Consider the following 21,482-nt stretch of genomic DNA (forward strand, 5'->3'; position numbering starts at 1 on the left):
ACAAGATTCGTCTGGAAGAAGGAAAAACAGGATCGGTAGAAAGGAAACGCCGCTTGAACCCGGCTATGAGGGAGGTCGTAAAGAAGGAAATTGTGAAGTGGCTGGATGTAGGAGTCATCTACCCGATATCTGATAGCAGCTAGGTGAGCCCAGTGCAGTGTGTTCCAAAGAAAGGGGGGATGACAGTCGTCACTAATGACAAGAATGAATTAATTCCCACAAGAACGACTACGGGGTGGAGAATTTGCATGGATTATCGCAAGTTAAACTTGGCCACTAAAAAGGACCATTTTCCACTCCCGCTCATTGATCAGATGCTGGACAGACTTGTGGGGAACGAATTTTTCTGTATTCTTGATGGCTATTCAGGGTACAATCAAATAGCAATTGCACCGGAAGATCAGGATAAGACAACATTCACGTGTCTATTTGGTACGTTTGCATTTCGACGCATGACATTTGGACTCTGCAATGTGCCGGGCACTTTCTAACGATGCATGATGGCAATATTCTCAGATTACTTGGAGGAGTCAATCAAGGTATTCATGGATGATTTCTCAGTCTTCGACAATAATTACGACTCCTGTCTATCTAACCTTGAAAAGGTCTTGAAGAGATGCGTGGCAACAAATCTTGTTTTGAACTGAGAAAAATGCCACTTTATGGTGGAAGAAGGAATAGTTCTAGGTCACAAAATCTCTAAAGCAGGATTGGAAGTTGATCAGGCAAAAATTGACGCAATTTCCAAGTTACCCCTACCAGTGAATGTGAAAACATTTAGGAGCTTTCTGGGACACGCTGGGTTTTACAGAAGATTTATTCGCAACTTTTCCCAGATCGCAAGGCCCCTAAGTGCGCTCCTTGAAGATGACCGAGAATATAATTTTGATGATGCGTGCACCAAAGCATTCAACACATTGAAAGAGGCGCTCATCACCGCACCCATTTTGGTTACGCTAGACTGGACGCAACCATTTGCGTTGATGTGTGATGCTAGCGGATATGCTGTGGGCACAGTATTAAGACAGCGAAAGGATAAGATACTGCATCCTATTTATTATGCGAGTAAAACATTGAATCTTGTGCAGGAGAACTATACAACCACAGAGAAGGAAATGCTCGCAATGGTATTTGCACTAGAGAAATTATGACAATACTTAATCAGGACAAACGTTATGGTGTATACGGATCACTTTGCGATCAAGTATTTGATGACAAAGAAGGATGCAAAACCAAGGCTTATACGGTGGGTGTTGCTACTGCAAGAGTTTGACCTAGAGATCAAAGACCGAAAGGGCACCGAGAACCAAGTCGCGGATCATTTGTCAAGATTGGAGAATTACAAGGTTCAAGGTAAAGAAAAAGATATTGAAGAAAGATTCCCTAATGAGCTGCTGATGTCAGTAGGCATTAATGTTCCCTAGCATGCGAACATTGTGAATTTCATTGTTTGCTGTCAAATACCAGATGATTATACTTACCAGCAGAAGAAGAAGCTAAGACATGATGTCAAATTTTATTTATGGGACAACACATTCCTATATTGACTTGGTCCTGATCATGTATTACGCCGATGCATTCCTGAGCATGAAGTCAAGCACATTATGGATATGTGTCATGAGTCCCCTTACGGAGGACACTTTGGAGGGCAGCGACTGCTGCAAAGGTCCTACAGTATGGCTATTTCTGGGCAACACTGTTTAAGGATGCCCAAGCCCACGTTGTGCAATGCGACAGATGTCAAAGAATGAGGAATATGTGATAACTTGTAGAAATACAAGTTATTTATACCACCTTATCTAGATATTGCGGCTTAAAGTTAGTGAATATGCACCGATTGTATGAAAATTAGCTTCGAATTACAATAATTATAAATGATCGCAGTTACACCCACTAACACCATAAAGATGGAAGACAAGCCAAATTTTACTCTGTTTTGCAGGAAACCAAGTCACCGCTTGCACTCAAGGCTCATGAGAAGCTGATCAACGCATCTCTGTCACATTGCGCCTGTCAATTAACAATGAAGAGACGATTACTGCAATGACGACGCAATGCAACAGTTGATCCAGAGCTGACTTTCAACCGCATGCGGTAATAAAAATAACACCGTATGCGAACTCACGATCGAAAGATGCAGCTGAGCAATGCAAAAGCGGAGGATTGAGACACGTGTACAACTAACGGTTTGTCTCTTATACACATCTAGATGTGTATAAGAGACAGGCCCTATACTGTGTTGCAACCGCATGCGGTAATAAAAATAACACCGTATGCGAACTCACGATCGAAAGATGCAGCTGAGCAATGCAAAAGCGGAGGATTGAGACACGTGTACAACTAACGGTTTTTCTCATATACACATCTAGATGTGTATAAGAGACAGACTTGATACGGGGCGAATTGCTGCTAAAGTGTTGAGAGAAAAGGCTGAGCTGAATGCTTAATTGAAGAAATCCGAGAAGAAGACAAGACAAGGCCGAGAGGTGAGTCTCAGGTCTATTCTGCCAAATACCCGATTTGAAGCTCTGTGTAAAGACCTCTGCTACCGGTTGAGTAAGCCTGAGAGGGAAGCTCTTCCTATCATCAGATCCATCCAATCTGGCAAGCAGATCTCCATCGAATCGATGCCAAGATGTTGCCGCTTGTTTGTATCTATTCTATTTCTTTCATCGTTGTATTTCACTTTCTCTTTATCTCTTCATTCATACACCATGTATCAAACGCTTAATAAATATATTAAATGTTTCGATAGCTTTCATATTCCATTCTCTGTCTATTTACGTTCACCCATTTATCACTTTCTCCATGATGTTTTCTTAATTCCCTGATAGTTAATATGAATTAAACAAGTACTTAATCTGTGTTAAAGATATAAAATGCGTTTAGCTAAGGCATGCTAGACGACATCCTCTCCTGCAAGAGCATACGTGAAGATGCCCTTTTGATCTATCGAGAGAAGATTAGAAGAATGCGTTAACTAAAGCGAGTAGTACTTCCAGACATGGAAGCAACCTTGCGTTCATTACGTTAGTGTCTGTTTCACCACAAACATATGGGAGCGTGACCAATCACTGAAAGGTGTATACCAAGGGAAGAGCGGAACCGTATTTATAGCTTCAATGCAATTGATGACTTGCATTGTTTATATTATTTATCTTTCTCTTTCTATTCTGTTCATAAGATTTGTCACCGCATCCCATGTTCTTTGCATAACCTTCACAGCTAGCCTTGACTCCAACATCATGTATCAAGAAGCCTGTATCTTGTATCATCTAGCTTAGGTTTACTGTATCTTATTTTCATTATCGCATCTTTATTGCTTTCATTTACTTTACCGCAATTTTATATACTTGTACACAAAACATCCTTTTTAAAGATTGAAAAACCTGGTCGCATATATCATGAACATACCACAATAACCTAAAACAATCCCTGTGTTCGACCTCGGATCACATCGAGAAACTTGCGGTAGAATTACACTTGGTTCCATCGTAAGGAAACTTGTGACAATGCATGGTATACTACGTGAGCATCCATAATTAACGCATATCTAGTAGTAGTATTGTAAGTCCTCTCTTCTTCTACTCTTTGTTGGGATATTAGGAAGCACATAGTTGAGATTGAACTCGAGGACTTGAGATAAAGTTTGATGTGGATCTCTTGTTAAGATTTATAATTAAAAATAAAAATATTTGGATTGACGTTTATTTCATTTAGGAAGAGGAAATAAGGATTGGAGGAATAATTTGAGGTAACGAACCTAGTTAAGCATGTAAAGGAACTTCGATGATGAATTTGACATGCCTGGGATAGGTCAAAGTCCATTGTAAAAGTCAAATGTCAAATGGTCAAAGTCAAAGTAAAAAAAAAAAGTCAACATCTTGAAATGTGGTGAAATTTTGGTAATTTATGAGTTTTGAAAGTAAATTTAGCTTGTTTAAGACTTATTGGGAAAACTAGCTGAAAATCAAAGGAAATTTAAGGGAAAAGTCGAGTTAAGACTGAATTTTGGACAATCTGAGTAGGGTTTAGTATTTTGATGTTTCCGAGCAGTAGAAATCGAATTTGAAGCTTAAATTTTGAGGTTAGTAAGTTAAGAGGTTTATTAAAATTTTTCTTAGAGAACGTTACAGCTAATTTTTACTGGAAATTGGTGAATTAATAGGAAAACCGAGAGGAAGAGGGAAAAAAAAAAGAGAATTTGAGAGATTTTGGAAAAATTGAGGTGCTTTCTATTGAAATTTCTCATTGGATGGCTTTGAGGTTAAGGATTAATCATCTGGGCATGTGTTAACTGGAAATTGAAGCTGAAAAACGAAGAGAGAAAGGTAATTGCAAATTTGTTTAGTTTGGCCGACCGAAGAAGAGGAAAAAAGTTGTTTTCGAATTAGGGCCATTCTTGTGAAGGAAAATTGGGCAAAATCAAAGAAACTTAAAGAGTAAGTAAAGAAGAAGCTCTTGGGAGGCTTTATTTGAAGAAATTTTGCCGGAGAAGTAAGGAAAACGAAGAAAAACAGTGGCAGTAGAGTTATTGCGAAAACAGAGGATGCTCGGGTTTTTAGCAAATTCGTGGAGTTAGAGACTAATTCGAAGCTCCAAATTTAAAGGTAAGTTACTTATAAGGTCCTTCTAGAGTTCTATGGTCTTTTATTTGATCGTTATTGGCTGGAGTTTCTGATTTTAAGTTCTGAAAATTCTGCTTTTTCTTGCCGGAAAAACAGGTGTACCGTAGAAAGATTAGTCGATTCTGGGAGTTCTAGGCCAATTCGGATGTCCAAACTTTGAGGTAAGTTAATTAAGAGGATGGATAAAAGGTTTGTATAGCCTAATTAAGCTTTAAATGGCCGTAAAATGATGAATTTAAGTCCGAAACGCTCACCGAAAAAACAGAGGTCAAATCTGGAAATTTCTGGGCTGGAGGTTGAAGAAAGAGTTGACTTTCCTGTTGACTTCTGTCTGTCATCTATTATCCGTCATTAAAAGCTGGAAAATAAATTTTAGGTTAATTAAGGTATTCTCAAGCATAATTAGGATCCAATTGGTATTGTTATGATACCTTAAACCTAAAATTAGAAGAAATTGGGATCTTAAGTCAACTATGAAGTTGATTAAGGGGTTAATATGAAGTAAACCCTAATTAGGATTAATGAGAAAAATTGAGAAAAATTGGAATAGAATTAGTTCTTATTGAAGATTAATTTTAAGGTTTAGAGCTAATTTTAAAGCAATTGAATGACCAAATTACAAAGCAAACTCTACCTTAGATCAAATTAGGGATTTGGCGAAAGTTCAAGTGAAATTGGTTATACTTGAAGATTAATTTTCAAATAACTGGATTATGATCATGTGGAGGATAACTAGAGGATTATCAATATAATTTCAGGATAAATGGGAGATGGAGAACCCGATATTATGAGGAGGAGCCGATTAACAGTGAGTGGTTTACTTTCGAATGTTTTGATATAGAAACTAATTATATATTATAGTATGTTATGATTTATAAAATGTGATGGCATGATCTGTTTTACTTGACTGATATTTCAAAAATGTTTAAATCATGATTTCTAAACTCTCGATGGTATTATATGATCTTGATTTATCAAAATGTAGTTTGGAACCAGAGTTTACACAATTGTGACTTGTATTGTTTTATATGAAAACCTCTTGATGTTGAATTTAAAAATGTTGAATGTTTGTGAAAGTGGTTTCAAACTACTAATTCTTGTACCCAAGAGATGGTTATTTTCCCATGCTACTTGAATGTGTTTCAGTAGCATCGCTCAGGCGATCAGGGGGCTACCGGGTCAGATGTGGCCAGAGTATACCAGGAAGTCCATAGGAACCTGCACCTGTAGCGCCACCCAGGCTATCGGGGGGCTACCACTGAGGTCAGATGTGGCTAGAGTATATCGGGGAGTCCAGAGTAACCTGGGCCTGTGGTGTGTATTTATGCTTAGCCTTGAGGAAGCTCTGCGTGCATGTATGACCTTGTGATTTGGTTTACACCGCGATGGCCATTCTTTGTCCAGAGTAACCTGCCATTGTAAATGAGTATTTTGGTACAGAGTTGGTATGGTTTTCTGATAACAACTGAATGCTTTATAATGTGCTTATGATTGTTGATCATGCCTTTTTTTTTTTTTTTTTTTACCAGCACGTGTTTTAGATGCTGTTGAATCTTTTATACTTTGTTCAATGGGTTACTGAATGATTTGATAAACTTTATTAATGATTTAGAAAGTGATAGCTTATGTTTATATTAAACTACCACTCACTGGGCTTTAGCTCATGCTTTCCATGTTTTATGTTTTTCCCCACCCCCAGGTAGCGACAAGTTCTTGGTGCTTGCTGAGCCGTCAAACGCCATTAGTGTTGCTAAACATCTATTGTATTGTTTGTGCATGTATTTGAGAGTATTTCAGAATAGCTAGAATTTGTGAGTTACATGTCATGGGAGGTTTTGTTCAAAATAATCCTTACTGTTGGTCTGTAAATCCATTTAAACAGTATTGTGATTTAAACTGAATCAAATTCCTAAAATTTGTCAAGGAACATAGATATTTTTTTAAAATGGGTTTGGAAGTTTGGGTTTGATCAAGTACAGGATATGTTAAAAGTTGGGACGTTAGATGTCATAGAGAGAAGTGATGTTTAACATCTTCACGCTTCGTTCTAAGTTAGAAGGGAAATCTTGAATGGGGTGTGACAAGTATTGCATCATTTCACGCATAGCATAGAACATCATCCATCATAACTATCAGCGTTTCCAACATAAACAACAATATGTCAAAGAGAAATGAAATGTTATTGACATCAATCTTAGAAGTGGAATTATTTGATGTTTGGGGAATTGACTTCATGGGCTCGTTTCCACCATCAGAAGGTCATCACTATATCTTGGTTATGATTGATTATGTATCAAAATGGGTTAAGGCTATCGCATGTGCCAAGAATGATACGGCCACAATGACGAAGTTTCTTAAGAAGAATACTTTTTGCTCGATATGGGACGCCATGAGCCTTAATCAGCGATGAGAGCTCTCACTTTATCAACTGCATAATTGCCAACCTATTGACTAAATTTAACGTCAGCCATCGAGTTGCAACTACTTATCACCCACAGACTAATGGGCAGGTAGAGATTTCTATCTCAGAGATCAAAACTATCTTGGAGAAGGTAGTCAATATTTCTAAGAATGATTGGTCACCCAAGCTTGATGAAGCACTGTGGGCATATAGGACTGCCTATAAAACATCAATTGGCATGTCCCCGTATGCCCTGATCTTTGGAAAGGCTTGTCATTTGCCACTCGAGTTGGAACATAAGGCGATGTGGGCATGCAAGAAGCTGAAGTTTGATTTAGCAAGTGTGGGGAAAGTCCGGAAGCTATAATTGAATCAGTTGGTCAAATGGTGAAAGGACACCTATGAAAATGCCAAGATCTATAAGGAGAAAACCAAGAAGTGGCATGATGACTGCATAAATGATCGGACATTCACCGGAGGTCAACAGGTATTACTATTTAACGCTCGTTTGTGATTGTTCCCAGGAAAGTTGAAATCTTGCTGGTCTGGGTCGTTTAAAATAAAGACTATCTTTCCTCAAGGCGCAGTGGAACTAACAACCTTAAACAGGAACAACGCATTTAAAGTCAATGGTCAACGGATTTAGCCGTACTACGGAGGACACTTTGAGTGACGCATGGACAACATTGACTTGGGCAAGCAGGATTAAACCGCTTACGGGGGAAGCGATTGCGGTAATTCTGAGAACTTCTTTCAATCAACATCCCTAGCTATGTTTACGTACTTTCTTTACAGTTTTCTTTTACTGCTTTCTAAATCATGTTATTTACTACTTTTTAGAATTAGCATTTAATGTTTTCTATAATTCTCCTCAATTTAATTTTTCATGTCATGTTTAATTCTTTTAGTTTGTATACATTAGTAGCGCTGTTCTTTAATTTTTGTGAATGATTGGATGAAACATTAGATACCGCAAATTCTTTTCGACCTGCATTTTTGATGAGTTAAAAAGAAAAATTAAAAACCGGTATGTAACGCAATGATGGGTGCATTGTGTGTTAACAAGAGACACCTTGCGTCCATTACACCCAATTGCATTATGTTGAGGGGTGTGTTGCGCACGTATGTGTTCTTTGCCCATCCTTAATGAAAAGGCATTATGTTGAGGTAGTGATGCGCTGGTAGAAATATCATGCGCCCGATCCTCCAGAAATGCGTTGAATTAAGGAGTGTGTTGCGGGAGTGCATACGTTGTTACCCGTCCTTAGAAAAAAATGTATTTGCGTTAATAGAAGCGCGGTGTTAATTTTTAGTGTGCACCCATCTAAATCAAATTCAAAAAGATAACATCTCAATTCTTTGATTCTTTGTACAGGCAACAATTTTGTATTGCGTTAATTTTTCATTATTTGTATACTTGTTAATAGTCAATACAATTGAGTACATATTCACTCCTTTTTGCCTGTGCCTTTTTCTTTATCATCCTTTGTCAATATTTGCGATATTCTTAATCTTTTATTTTCTGCGTTCTTTATTGTGTTGCTATGATGTAATATATATTTATACTTAGAAACATTTCCCATACTTTGTAAATTCTGACTAACATTTAGCTAATTCTTAGTTTAGCAGTACTTTACTTTTTATCTTTCAAAGTTCTGCTCAGACCTTCTTTTTGAATTTTTTTTTTCTAAGTGTTTGTCTAGTCTATCCAAACAACGCAATGACAACCTTGCTCATCTTTAAATTTGAGGGTGGGGAAGGTCTGAGCAGATAAGATCAAGAATATGCATTGATTAAGAAAATGTGTTCATTTCCATTAAAAAAAAAATTTACAAAACTCCAGTGTCAGCATAAGGAAAAACCTCAAAAACAATCCCAACCTGATAAAAGTTTAGTTGTGAAAGGAGCATGTTCATAGTTGGATGTTTGTATGACACCCGTAGGAGCAAGCCAAAATGAAGGTGGGTTTCTAAGAACAACGCAGTATGAAAATAAATGAAATAGAAAAAAAAAAAAAGCAAGAGACAACTTCTCTGAATATCATGAGTTAAAGTTGAGATTGGCACACAACCATAGTTGGATGTCCGTATGACACCCGTGGAAACAAACTAAAACGAAGGGTGTAACCATGACCAACAGTCTCTAATAAATGACGCAAAAGTTTTGACCACCACATATAGACACATCAAGTTGTTTTGACAAAGAAAAGATAAACATTCTATTTTAAAGAAAACTAGAAAAGCATCTTTGAGCAGAATTTTGTTATATAGAAGAATAAAGTAGGGCTTTGTTAAGAATTAGCAAGGATAGGAAGAAATTGCATTGTTAAGAAATGTGCCTAAGTGTAACATTTGGAGCAACAAATCGACGCAAAAATATAGGATATGAATTGAGCATTATTGCCTTAGTAGAAGATATGCTTGAGGACATGCATATATCTAAATTTGGGGGTGTGATAAATTGTAGAAATACAAGTTATTTATGCTGCCTTATTCAGATATTGTGACCAAAAGGGAGTAAATATGCGTCAATTGTGAAAATTAACTAAGAAATACAATAGTTATAAATTATCGCAATTACACCTACTAACATCATTAAGATGGTAGAAGAGGATATTTTTACTCTGTTTTGCAGGAAACCAAGTCACCACTTGCGATCAAGGCTCAACGAGAAACTGAACAACGCATCTCTGTCACATTGCACCCGTTAATCAACAATGAAGAGACGATTAACGCAATGACGGTGCAATGCGATAGTCGATCCCGAGCTGAATTTCAACCGCATGCGGTTATAAAAACAACATCGCATGCGAGCACCCGATCAAAAGATGCAGCTGAGCAACGCAAACGCAGAGGATTGTGACACGTTTACAACTAACCGTTGTGCAGATTTGACGGTCTGATTGCATAACAGAAGGAATATTTATTCCTCCGTCTTCGGAATTTCCATAACAATAAGTGGGGTCCACAAGCCAAGAGTCAAAGCTTTTCACCTATAAATACCCCCATAGAATTCAGAGAAGATATACTTGATACGATGGCTAATTGATGCTAGATTATTGAGAGAAAGGCTGAGCTGAGTACTAATCGGAAGAAATCTGGGAAGAGAATAGACAAGGCCAAGAGGTGAGTCTCAGTGCAATTCTGCCAAATCCTCGTCGTGAAGCCTGTGCTTAGATCCCTGCTATCGGTTGAGCAAACCTGAGAAGGAAGCTCATCCTTCCGCACGATCCATCCATGTTGGCAAGCAAATCTCCATCCAGATCGGCGCCAAGACATTGGCACTTATTTGTATTTGTTTCTAACTCTATTTCATCAATTGTATTTCATTCTCTTAATCTCCTCATTCACAAATCATGTATCAGACGCTAAATAGTTTTATTAAATGTCTCGATCATTTCCATTTCCACTTTTCTATCTATTTTCGTTCCTCCATTAATCGTTTTATCCATGAAGTTTTCTTAATTCCTTGGTAATTAAGATGAATTAAACGAGTAACTTAATCTGTGATAAAGGGATAAATGCATTTAGCTAAGGCATGCTAGACGACATCTTCACATGTGAGAGCAGAAGTGAAGATGCCATTCTGATCTGTCGAGAGAAGGTTAGAAGAATGCGTTAACTAAAGCGAGTAGTACTTCCAGAGATGGAAACAACCTTGCGTTCATTACGTTCGTCCCTGTTTCACCATAGACATGTGGGAACGCAGCCGATCACTGAGAGGTGTACGCCAAGTGAAAAGCGGAACCGTACTTGTATCTTTAACGCAATTAAGGAACTTGTGCTGTTTGTATTAATTATGTTTTCTGTTTCTACTTCGCACATAAGACTTGCCACCACATAACACGATCTTTGTATAATCTTCACAATCAGCCTCAACCTCGGTATCTTGTATCATGAAACCTGTATCTTGTATCATCTTAGTTTAGATTTACTTTATCGCAATTTATTTTATTATCGCATCTTTACCACTTTACTTTACTTTATTGCATGTTTAAATACTTGTACTCCTCTTTTATAAATTGAAATAAACCCTTGGTCGCATGTATCACAAACATAACGCAATAACCTCAAACCGTCCCTGTGTTCAACCTCGGATCACACCGAGAAACTTGTGGTGGAATTACACTTTGTTCCAACGCAAGGAAACTTGTGACAATGCATAACATACTACAAGAACATTCATTATTAACGCATATCTTGAAGTAGTATTGCATGGATTTGAACCTTGCATTGTAGCTTTTATATCTAAAATTTGTGTTACAAGTTTATGGCTCCGTTGCCGGGGAACTGATAATGGGGACATAGACTTGTAACTTAGATTAAAGGTTGCGTTACAAGTTTATGGCACCGTTGCCGCAGAACTGGTAACGCGGACATGGACTTGTAGCTTAGATTAAATATTGCATTACAAGTTTATGGCGCCATTGCCAGGGAACTGGTAACGGGGACATAGACTTGTAGCTTAAATTAAAGATTGCGTTACAATCATATCCTATCTTTAGGATGCATGCGATGTGTTAATAGCAAATAGTGCTTATTCCTAAGCTTCTATCTCTTGATTATGCATTCTAATTTGACTCTCCTGAGCCTAGATTCTAACCTGACTTTCCCAAGCCTAGATCCTGTCCTTAGACTACCTTCCCGAGTATCTCTAATGGACGAATGAAGCATATATAATACAAGATAATCACATAGAATGAAGATCCCCAATTATGTTAGCTAAGTGCTTCTCAACCCCTTCAACAAATTTAGCTACTCATGCGTAATAACAGAGAGTAAACAGATATAGAGAAGTAATTCCATTTCTATAAATGAGTTTGAATACAAAATAACAATGGAAGATAAGGATAGAGAGCTGAGAATGAACTTGAAGTTGCGGTGACACAAGAAGAAGAAGGAGAAAAAGAAGCAATAGAGCTAGAGGTTGAGTCGACCTCAAAGCCAACTGAGACGGGGACCGTGAAAGTGCAGTTACCCCTTTTCCCGCAGAGACTAAGGAAGAAAATAATGAAGAGGTACAGTACCAATGCTTCCTGTCTATGTTAAAGCAATTACATATTAATATTCCATTTAGTGAAACGATTGAGGAGATGCCTACCTATGCAAAGTTTCTGAAGGATATGGTAACCAAGAAGAGAGGAGCTGGTAAGTTTGCCATGGTGGCTTTAACGCAAAGTTCAAAATCAATCATTCCACCAAAGATGAGCGATCCTAGGAGCTTTACTATACCCTGCTCCATAAGAGGACTGTACATCGAGCAAGCCTTCTGTGACCTTGGAGCCAACATCAATTTGATGCCTCTGTCGATCTTTAAATAGCTGAATGTGGGGCCTTGTGTGTCACACCCCACCCCAAACCACCCTCTTAACCTAGAGAAGGGCATGACTGCAGCAGTTATAGACCCTTTGGCTGACATTTACTGCCTAATAATTCTTGCGGAATAACTCTGATACCAAAATATAACTTATATACAGCGGAATGTCTTTAGGCCAAAATTTATTAATTCAGAAACATAACATATTTAGAGTCATTACAACACTAGATTCACAAGTCCCAAAACCCAAAAACTCTAGTCCCTATATGAACAACAGTAACATGTGTACAATATTAATAGTAACCACCTAAACAGACGGGTTACAAATCTTTTTATCCTTTAGTGGCAGAGCAGATGCAGAGCTATCTTCAGAGGATTTGACTCGCTACCTGGGGGGGGGGGGAGGGGATGGGAAGAAAACATTTGAAAACGGGTGAGCTTGTGCCCCAGTGAGTGACTTAAGAAAGATAATAGATTCCATGCAAATCTCAATAAAGAGGTTAACTGAAATTATAAGCTTCTACAGTACTTGTACTGCAGTATAAACATTTTCCAAGCATGAACATATAAAGCTGTTTAATCATAAAACAGTAAACTCTTCCAGTTGAGGATAACCCTACTGTGGGTAAAAACAATCCCAACACCAACTACTAGTCAAGAGAGAACCATTTTGCTCAATCTCTGACTCTACCTACGTGCACGTGGCCATACTAAGTACCGTCATACCTTAGGTACTACTATTCAGATACCTTCTCAAACGTCCTTCAGTATCTGGTTGGTTTGGTACCTTCTCAAACGTCCTTCAGTACCAATAGATACATTCTCAAATGTCCTTCAGTATTTAGTTGGGCGGATACCTTCTCAAATGTCCTTCGGTATTGCGTTTTAAGTAAAACTAGTCATAAATGACTTTCTCTCTTTAAAGCATGTAAAGTATAACACATATAAAACATGGCTTTAAAGGTACTAACGTATGCTGAGTATATTTAACACATATAAATCGCTTTTTAACAATTTCTCACAATGCATGCGTTTAAAACATAACTCATGGTTTGCTTGGAATTCACTTTGTAAAACTAGCTGGCATGAGAATAATCTTCTTTAAAACATGCTTTCTATAACACGTTGTAATAAAAAATTTTAAGCAAATGTTTTAGTCAAAACATTTTAGCCACTCACCTTGATTGCTTAGGAGCTTTTCACTCTAGTAGCTCCTTTTTCTACCTCGGGCTCCCTTTTCACCCCTAGAATCCAGATTCAACTTACATCTTAGATTGCTCATAGTTCTGGACCTTACTTTGAAATACTTTCTTCTACAAAAATATTCTAAAATGTCTCAGGAAGCTTATCTAAAAGTTGAGCTCAGAACTTCTCATGGTTTGGCCGGAATAACAGAATCATCAAGATTGGTCCAAACTGATCCGACAGCCTGACCCTTCTATCTTCTTTTCTGTTTCCAGCCCGATCCCTTTGAGTTTTTCTTCCAGTAGCCCTACCCTGAAAACTAGACTTTCATAGCTTTTAGGTGGCTTTGGAATCACTCCAAACACACGAGTAAATTGGGTGAACTTCTCTTCCCAATTTGATGCGTCCTCTTCAGACTTCACTGTCCAATGCATCCTCTATGACTAACGCATGGATTTGGCTCCAACGCAGGGTTTTCTCCACTGTCCCACTCTTTTTACGGTATTTCTGAATTGTGATCTAAAAATGAAGTCTCATGGCTCTATTTATAGGCATTCAAACCTCCTTCGGAGTTGACACCACCTATTTGGCTGCATGGCCAAGTGTCTCCTTCTCACCTCATCAACGCAATGCTATGATCATCGCAAGCTAAATGTCTTACTCCCATGTTGCCAATGCATGAGCCTCCAATCTGATGCCACCACCTCAAATTTTTAAGGCTTAAGGCTTAAGGCTTTCCTCCCAAGAAGACACATGGTTTTGATGATGTTTTCTATGTGACCTCACCCTTGTATGCGTCCAAATCTTGGATGCTCAACGCCTAGTCCATAAACAACGAATAGCCTCTACTCAACACATAACAAGCCAATTCACTATCATTACAATTCAACTTAGCCATCGCAAGGAGCTAACCATCACCAACGCATAGGGTGACCGTCCATCTTTGCATGGCTCAGTCGCACGACTTGCTTGGTATGGGCGCATGGTGCTAGCCACCAACGCATAGGCGCGCTACATGGGCTGGCCGCTCAACGCATGGGCGTGCTTGGCCACATGGGCTACGCACGGCGCTTTGATGCTTGGCCGGGTGCTTAGGCACATGGGTGTGCTACTTTGACACATGGGCGTGCGGTGTGTGCTGGCCATCGCTCAATCGCTCGGCTGCATAGGGGCATGGCATGGGCTGTGCGCTTGGCTGCATGGCAAGGCACCTCGATGCACGACATGGCTGCTTGGTAGGGCGCTCACCACATGGGCACTCGATGCATGGCAAGGGCATCTGGCCGAGGCTGCTCGATGCATTGCAAGGGCGCTGACCGAGGCTGCTCGAAGCATGGCTGGGCATTTGGCCGAGGTCTGTCTCTTATACACATCTAGATGTGTATAAGAGACAGCATCTGGCCGAGGCTGCTCGATGCATTGCAAGGGCGCTGACCGAGGCTGCTCGAAGCATGGCTGGGCATTTGGCCGAGGTTGCTCGACGCATGCCACCCTCCAGCCCTCATGCCATCCCATTGCCTCACTTCCATTTTCCTTCCTTCACCAATGCATCCAACACATCCAACGCATCCATCATCCAGTGCATCCAACGCATCCAGCGCATCATCCAACGTATCCAATGCATCCAAAGCATCTATCATCCAACACATCCAACGCATCCAATGCATCCCACACAAAATTCTATACTTAGCCAAATTTTCCTAAATTTCCCCAAGATTTAAACTTCCAAATTTCCTCTTTTCTTCAAATCTCCACTTTTTCCTTTACCATTCTCACTAGTTTCCACATCAACCTACTCATCACACTAGTCTTAGTAGGGAACATACTCAAGTAGAGAAATTAGGATTCGGGGTTCACATTGTGCCCACAACCGTGACTCTCCAAAGATCGGTGCATCCAAAGTGAAAGGTGAAGGACGTGCTGATCACCATTGATAAATTTATCCTACCAGCCGAATTCATCAACTTGGATTATGAGGCCGACAAAGATGTGCCCATCATCCTGGGGCGACAATTTTTATCAACAGGTCGTGCCCAGATTGATGTGCATAAAGGGGAGATCACTTTGAGCATCAATGGACAGAAGCTCAGGTTCAACATAATCCGTGCCATGAAGTTTCCTGATGAAGAAGACCTACATGACTCAGACAACGACTAGAATTTGATTAAAGAAGAAATGTTTGACGAAGAGATTGAAGAAGAGGATGCGAGCGCACTGTTGCTGTCTGTAATGTAATCATAACAAAAACAAGCAAGGAAGAAGAGATGATCGCAAACTAAGAAGAAGAGCCAATAGAAAAAGAAGAAAGAAAAACAATGCAATCGTCCCTAGTAGAACCACCAACACTGGAATTAAAGACCCTACTGAATCATTTAAAGTACGCATTTTTGGGGCAAAATGAGAAGCTGCCAATTATTATTTCCTCTGATCTTAAAGAAGACTAGAAGAATGCGTTGATGGGCATTCTAAAGAAGCATGTGCGAGCAATTGGCTGGACACTCGCCGACATTAGAGGAATTAGCCCAGCGTACTGTATGCACTGCATTCGTCTCGAAGAAGACCATAAAACAACGATCGAACATCAGCGCAGGCTCAACTCTGCGATGAAAGAGGTCGTCGAAAAAGAGATCATTAAATGGTTAGATGCGGGCATCATTTATCCTATAGCAGATAGCATGTGGGTCAGACCCGTGTAGTGTGTGCCGAAAAAGGGTGGCATGACGGTAGTCCCGAACGAAAACAATGAACTAATATCGCAAAGAACCATCACTGGGTGGCACATTTGCATGGACTACCGCAAGCTGAATGCGGCCACAAAGAAAGATCATTTCCTCCTACCGTTCATTGATCAAATGCTAGACCGTCTAGCTGGAAATGACTTTTACTACTTTCTGGATGGTTATGCCGGATACAACCAGATTATGATAGTTCAAGAAAACCAGAACAAGACCACATTCACCTGCCCATATGGGACCTTTGCTTTTTGCCACATGCCGTTCGGCCTCTGCAATGCACCAAGCACGTTCCAAAGGTGTATGATGGCCATCTTTTCAGACTATTGATAACTTGTAGAAATACAAGTTATTTATACTGTTTTATTTAGATATTGCGGCCAAAAGAAAGGAAAGTTGCGTCAATTGTATAGAAATTAGCTAAGAAATGCGAGAATTATAAATTGTCATCAATACACTCACTAACATCATTGCGATGGTAGAAAAGAATATTTCAAGTCTTTTTTGCAGGAAATCAAGTCACCACATTTATTCAAGGCTCAAGATAAAAAGAACAATGCATCTACGTTGCATTACGCCCATCATTCAGGAATGAATAGATGACCAACGCAATGACGGCGCATGCGACAATCGATCAAGAGCTAAGTGATCAACGTAATCTCAACCGCATTCGGTAATCAAAAACAATACCGTATGCAGGCAAACGATCGAAGATGTGAAGAGCAACGCAAATGCGGAAGATTCTGACGCATGTACAGCTGACCGTTGTGCATTTCGGACGGGATTGATTGCGTAACAAAAGGAATATTCACTCCACCATTTTAGGAACTGCCATAACAATAAGGTGGGGATCATAATGCAAAGAGTCAAAGCATAGCCTATAAATAGCTCCAGCCATTCCACTGAAAAGGGATGCTTGAATACAAAGAAAAGTGTATATACTGATCTGAGGGAGAGACTGGTTGAGCAACTAATCAGAGTAGATCTGGGAAGAATTAAGAGACAAGGCCGAGAGGTGAGTCTCAAGGTAAAGAATCCTTCTGATCCCCGCCATTGAAGCTCTATACGAAGGTCACCTTGATAACTTGTAGAAATACAAGTTATTTATGCTGCTTTATTTAGATATTGCGGCCAAAAGAAAGGAAAGTTGCGTCATTGTAGAGAAATTAGCTAAGAAATGCGAGAATTATAAATTGTCATCAATACACCCACTAACACCATTGCAATGGTAGAAAATAATATTTCAAGTTTGTTTTGTAGGAAATCAAGTCACCGTATGCATTCATGGCTCAAGATAAAAAGAACAACGCATCTACGTCGCATTGTGCCCATCATTCAGGAATGAATAGACGATCAACGCAATGACGGCGCATGCGACACTCGATCAAGAGCTAAGCGATTACTACAATCTCAACCGCATGTGGTAATCAAAATCAACACCGCATGCGGGCAAACGATCGAAGATGTAAAAAGTAACACAATTGCGGAGGATTCTGACTCGTGTACAGCTGACCGTTGTGCATTTCAGAAGGGATTAATTGCGTAACAAAAGGAATATTCACTCGACCATTTTCGAAATTGTCTTAACAATACAGTGGGGTCCACAAGCTAAAGAGTCAAACCTGAGCCTATAAATAGCTCCGGCCATTCCACTAAGAAGATATACTTGATACGAGCACATTTTGATATTTGTATATTGAGAGGGAGATTGGTCTGAAGAGCCTGATCGGAGAAGATCCGAGAAGATTTAAGAGACAAGGCCGAGAGGTGAGTTTCAGGGCAAATTCTTTCAATCCCCACCGTTGAAGCTCTGTACAAGGTCACTTCTACTGGACGAGCAAGCTCGAGAGGGATGCTCTTCTCTTCATCCATTCCAAACGCCAGAAAGCAAATCCACCGTCCAGATCTGTGTCAAGACGTTGGCACTCTTCTGTATTTATTTCTATCTCTTTATCATCAATTGTATTCATCTTTTTAGTCTATCATTCACACCATGTATAAGACGCTAAATCTTAGTATTGAATGTCATGATCATTTCCACCTCCATCTTTCTATCTATTTCCATTCATCCATAATTCGCTTTCTCCACGATGTTTTCTTAATCCATTGGTAATTAGCATGAATCTAACAAGTAAATTAATTTGTGTTAAGGAAATAAATGTGTTTAGCTAAAGCATGCTAGACGGCATCTTCACTTGTGAGAGCAGAAATGAAGATGACATTCCTTCTGTCGAGAGAAGGTTGGAAGAATTAACTAAAGCGAGAAGTACTTCTAGAGATGGAAGCAACCTTGCGTTCATTACGTTCATCCCCGTTTCACCACAGAGATGTGAGAACATGACCGATCATCGAGAGGTCTACGCCAAGGGAAAGCAAAACCTGGTTATGTCTTTAACGTAATTAATAACTTGCGATGTTTATATTAGTTATCTTTTCTATTTTTGTTTCATACATAAAGACTTGCCACCACATCCCACGACCCTTTGTATAATCTTCACAGTCAGTCTCAAACTCAGTATCAGGTATTAGTATCCTATATCTTGTATCACAATAGATTAGGTTTACTTTTATCGCACGTTATTTTATTATCGCAACTTTACTTTACCGCACAATTTTAATTTACCGCAACTTTAAATACTTGTATAAACACAATGAAGTCAGCTGGCAAAATAAATTTATCAATCATGATCAGCACATCCTTCACCTTACCTTCTAGATGAACCAGAGATCTGTCAGCCAATTGGAGAGTCATGGAGGTGGCACAAGTTGCCCCACATTTATTTGTCGAAAGATTGACAGTGGCATCAAATTTATGATGGACCTCAAGTCACACAGGGCTTGCCCAATATAGAGTCCTCCTATGGAGCAAGGAATCGTGAAGCTCCCAGGATCACTCATCTTCGGTGGGATTATGGATTTGGAACCTTACGTTAATGCCACCGTGGTAAATTTTCTAGTGCCTCTTTTCTTAGTTACCATGTCCTTCAAAAACTTGGCATAGGCAGGCATTTCCTCAATTGCTTCACTGAAAGGAATGTTTTCATGTAATTGCTTTAACATAGATAAGAAGCGTTGGTACTGTACCTCTTCATTTTTCTTCTTCCTTATCCTCTGAGGGAAGGATGGTAACTGAACTTTCACGGTTCCCGTTTCGTTTGACTTTGAGGTCGACGCAACCTCAGGTTCCACTGCTTCATTCTCTCTTTCTTCTTCTTGCTTTACCACAATCTCGGGTTCAGTTGTGATGGAAGTTGTTCTACTCTAATCCTTCTTTTCTCCCTCCATAGTTTTTCCACTACGCAATGTCACAACCTGATATCTGTCTCTTATACACATCTAGATGTGTATAAGAGACAGTTGTTGCGTTGGAAGAATCCTGGTGGCCCTTCTTTTTGCGCCACATATTAAAAATTTTGTTGTTGATTCTTCCAAGAAAAATTAGGGTGGTTTCTCCACCCGGGGTTGTAAGTGTTTGAAAAGGGATCATTCTTTACAAAATATACAGACTGTGGATTTTGCGGGCAATCTTCCATCGCATGTCCATCATCGCAAGTCGACACCTTGCGATGTTTTGACTTATTGTGTTAATTTGCCCACCTTGCAGTGTTGGGCTGCTAATCACCATTCCTTGAATCAAATTCATCATTGCAGTCATTTGGTTTGTACAGAAACAATGGCACCGTTATTTGCATCGAAATCTTTGAGTCTCAATCTCTGGTCACTCTCCCTTCAGTTTTCATAGTTCTTGGAGATGCGGTCCAGAATATTCTTCGCCTCCTCGTAAGTTTTGTCAAGCAGACCACTAGCAGCTGCCGCATAGGCAATGGTCTGCAAAGCAGGATTCAAACCGTAATAGAAAATTTCCATTTGAAGGTAGTCTGGTAGCCCAGTATGTGGACAATCTCGGACCAACCTTTTAAACCTCGCCCAAGCATCACTGAGCGATTCGTCCATCTCTTGTTCAAAATTAGTAATAAGATTTCTTTGTCTTGCCTTCTCGGTAGGTGGAAAATACTTTTTCATGAATTTCTCCATTACCTGCTCCCAAGAAGTAATCTCTCCTGGTTCGAGCGAATAAGTCCATTTCTTAACCTGATCCCAGAGAGAAAATGGGAACAACGTTAGTCGAGCTTCTTCAGCAGAGATGTTTGGGAACACAAAAGTATTGCAGATTTCAATAAAATTTTGAAGGTGAGCATGCAGATCCTCGCCACACCTTCCTCCGAATTGACCTGCAGTCTAGATCATCTGCAACATCACCGGTTTCATCTCGAATCTGCTTCCATCGAGGGCAGGCCTCATGATTCCCAAAGAGAAATCATAGAGGTTTAGCGATGCATAGTCCCTAATGGGCCTATTGCGATCGTTTGCCAACAGAATCAGATTTGCCATGACATTATTATCATTTGGTGCTCCACCTCTAGGCTGCTTTGCCATCTCTTCTTGATCGGATTGTGGTTGCTGTTGGCGGTCTCATAGTCTCCTTCGAAATGTTCTCTTAATCTCCGGGTCGTAGTTTGTCAGAGATTGAGAGTTCTGCAAAGAAATCACAAAAATTACCGTTAACAACTATTTTGCCAAAGTCCCCGGCAACGATGCCAAAAACTTGATGCGTTATTTTATTGAATGGAATTATGGATGATAGGCATTGGTGGATTGCATTGTGCACTCAAGTTTCCCTAGCGGAATTCAAGTGTAAATTTCTCTGAGTTTCCTGGTAAATCTAGGGTCGAACACAGGAATATGTGAAAATAGTTGCGTTGGTGATTTTTATGAAAACTTGCGGTAACCAGTTAAATAAATAAATCGTTGGGTTTGTTGCTTGCATTGATGAAAATAAATAACGAATGCAGCAAAGTTTGAAAAGGGTTGGTAAACGGGAAATACGATGAATATGCGATGAACGGGTTGAGAAAAGTTTCGGCTAACACTCCCTAGAATGCATCCATGCTTTGCGATCATGCAACATGCATACAATAGTAAACCACCTCTCGGCATGAATGCTACTACTTCTAAGGCTAGAAACCATGTGATAAATATGCGATAAGTCTATAGGATTTAAACATAAACCTCTATCTCTATTTATACGATGACAACATGAAATTCACACAAATATGCGACCACATAATATCATTCTCATTCCTAGGATGCATGCGATGCAAGTTGACAAACAGAGCTTATCTCTAAGTCCCTTTCTCTTGTTTATGCAAGCCTAATCTT

The 21,482-nt window shown here is 39.5% G+C and overlaps 1 non-coding gene across 1 annotated transcript; it reads left to right on the plus strand.

Moving 5' to 3' along the window:
* The first annotated feature begins 20,145 nt into the window (after positions 1-20,145).
* On the plus strand, positions 20,146-20,252 carry LOC120069624. The gene has a single exon (XR_005479605.1). It is a non-coding gene; the product is annotated as a small nucleolar RNA R71 (small nucleolar RNA).
* Positions 20,253-21,482: the final 1,230 nt, after the last annotated feature.

The sequence above is a fragment of the Benincasa hispida genome, unplaced genomic scaffold (assembly GCF_009727055.1).
Source record: "Benincasa hispida cultivar B227 unplaced genomic scaffold, ASM972705v1 Contig514, whole genome shotgun sequence".
In the NCBI taxonomy this organism is placed as follows: Eukaryota; Viridiplantae; Streptophyta; class Magnoliopsida; order Cucurbitales; family Cucurbitaceae; genus Benincasa; species Benincasa hispida.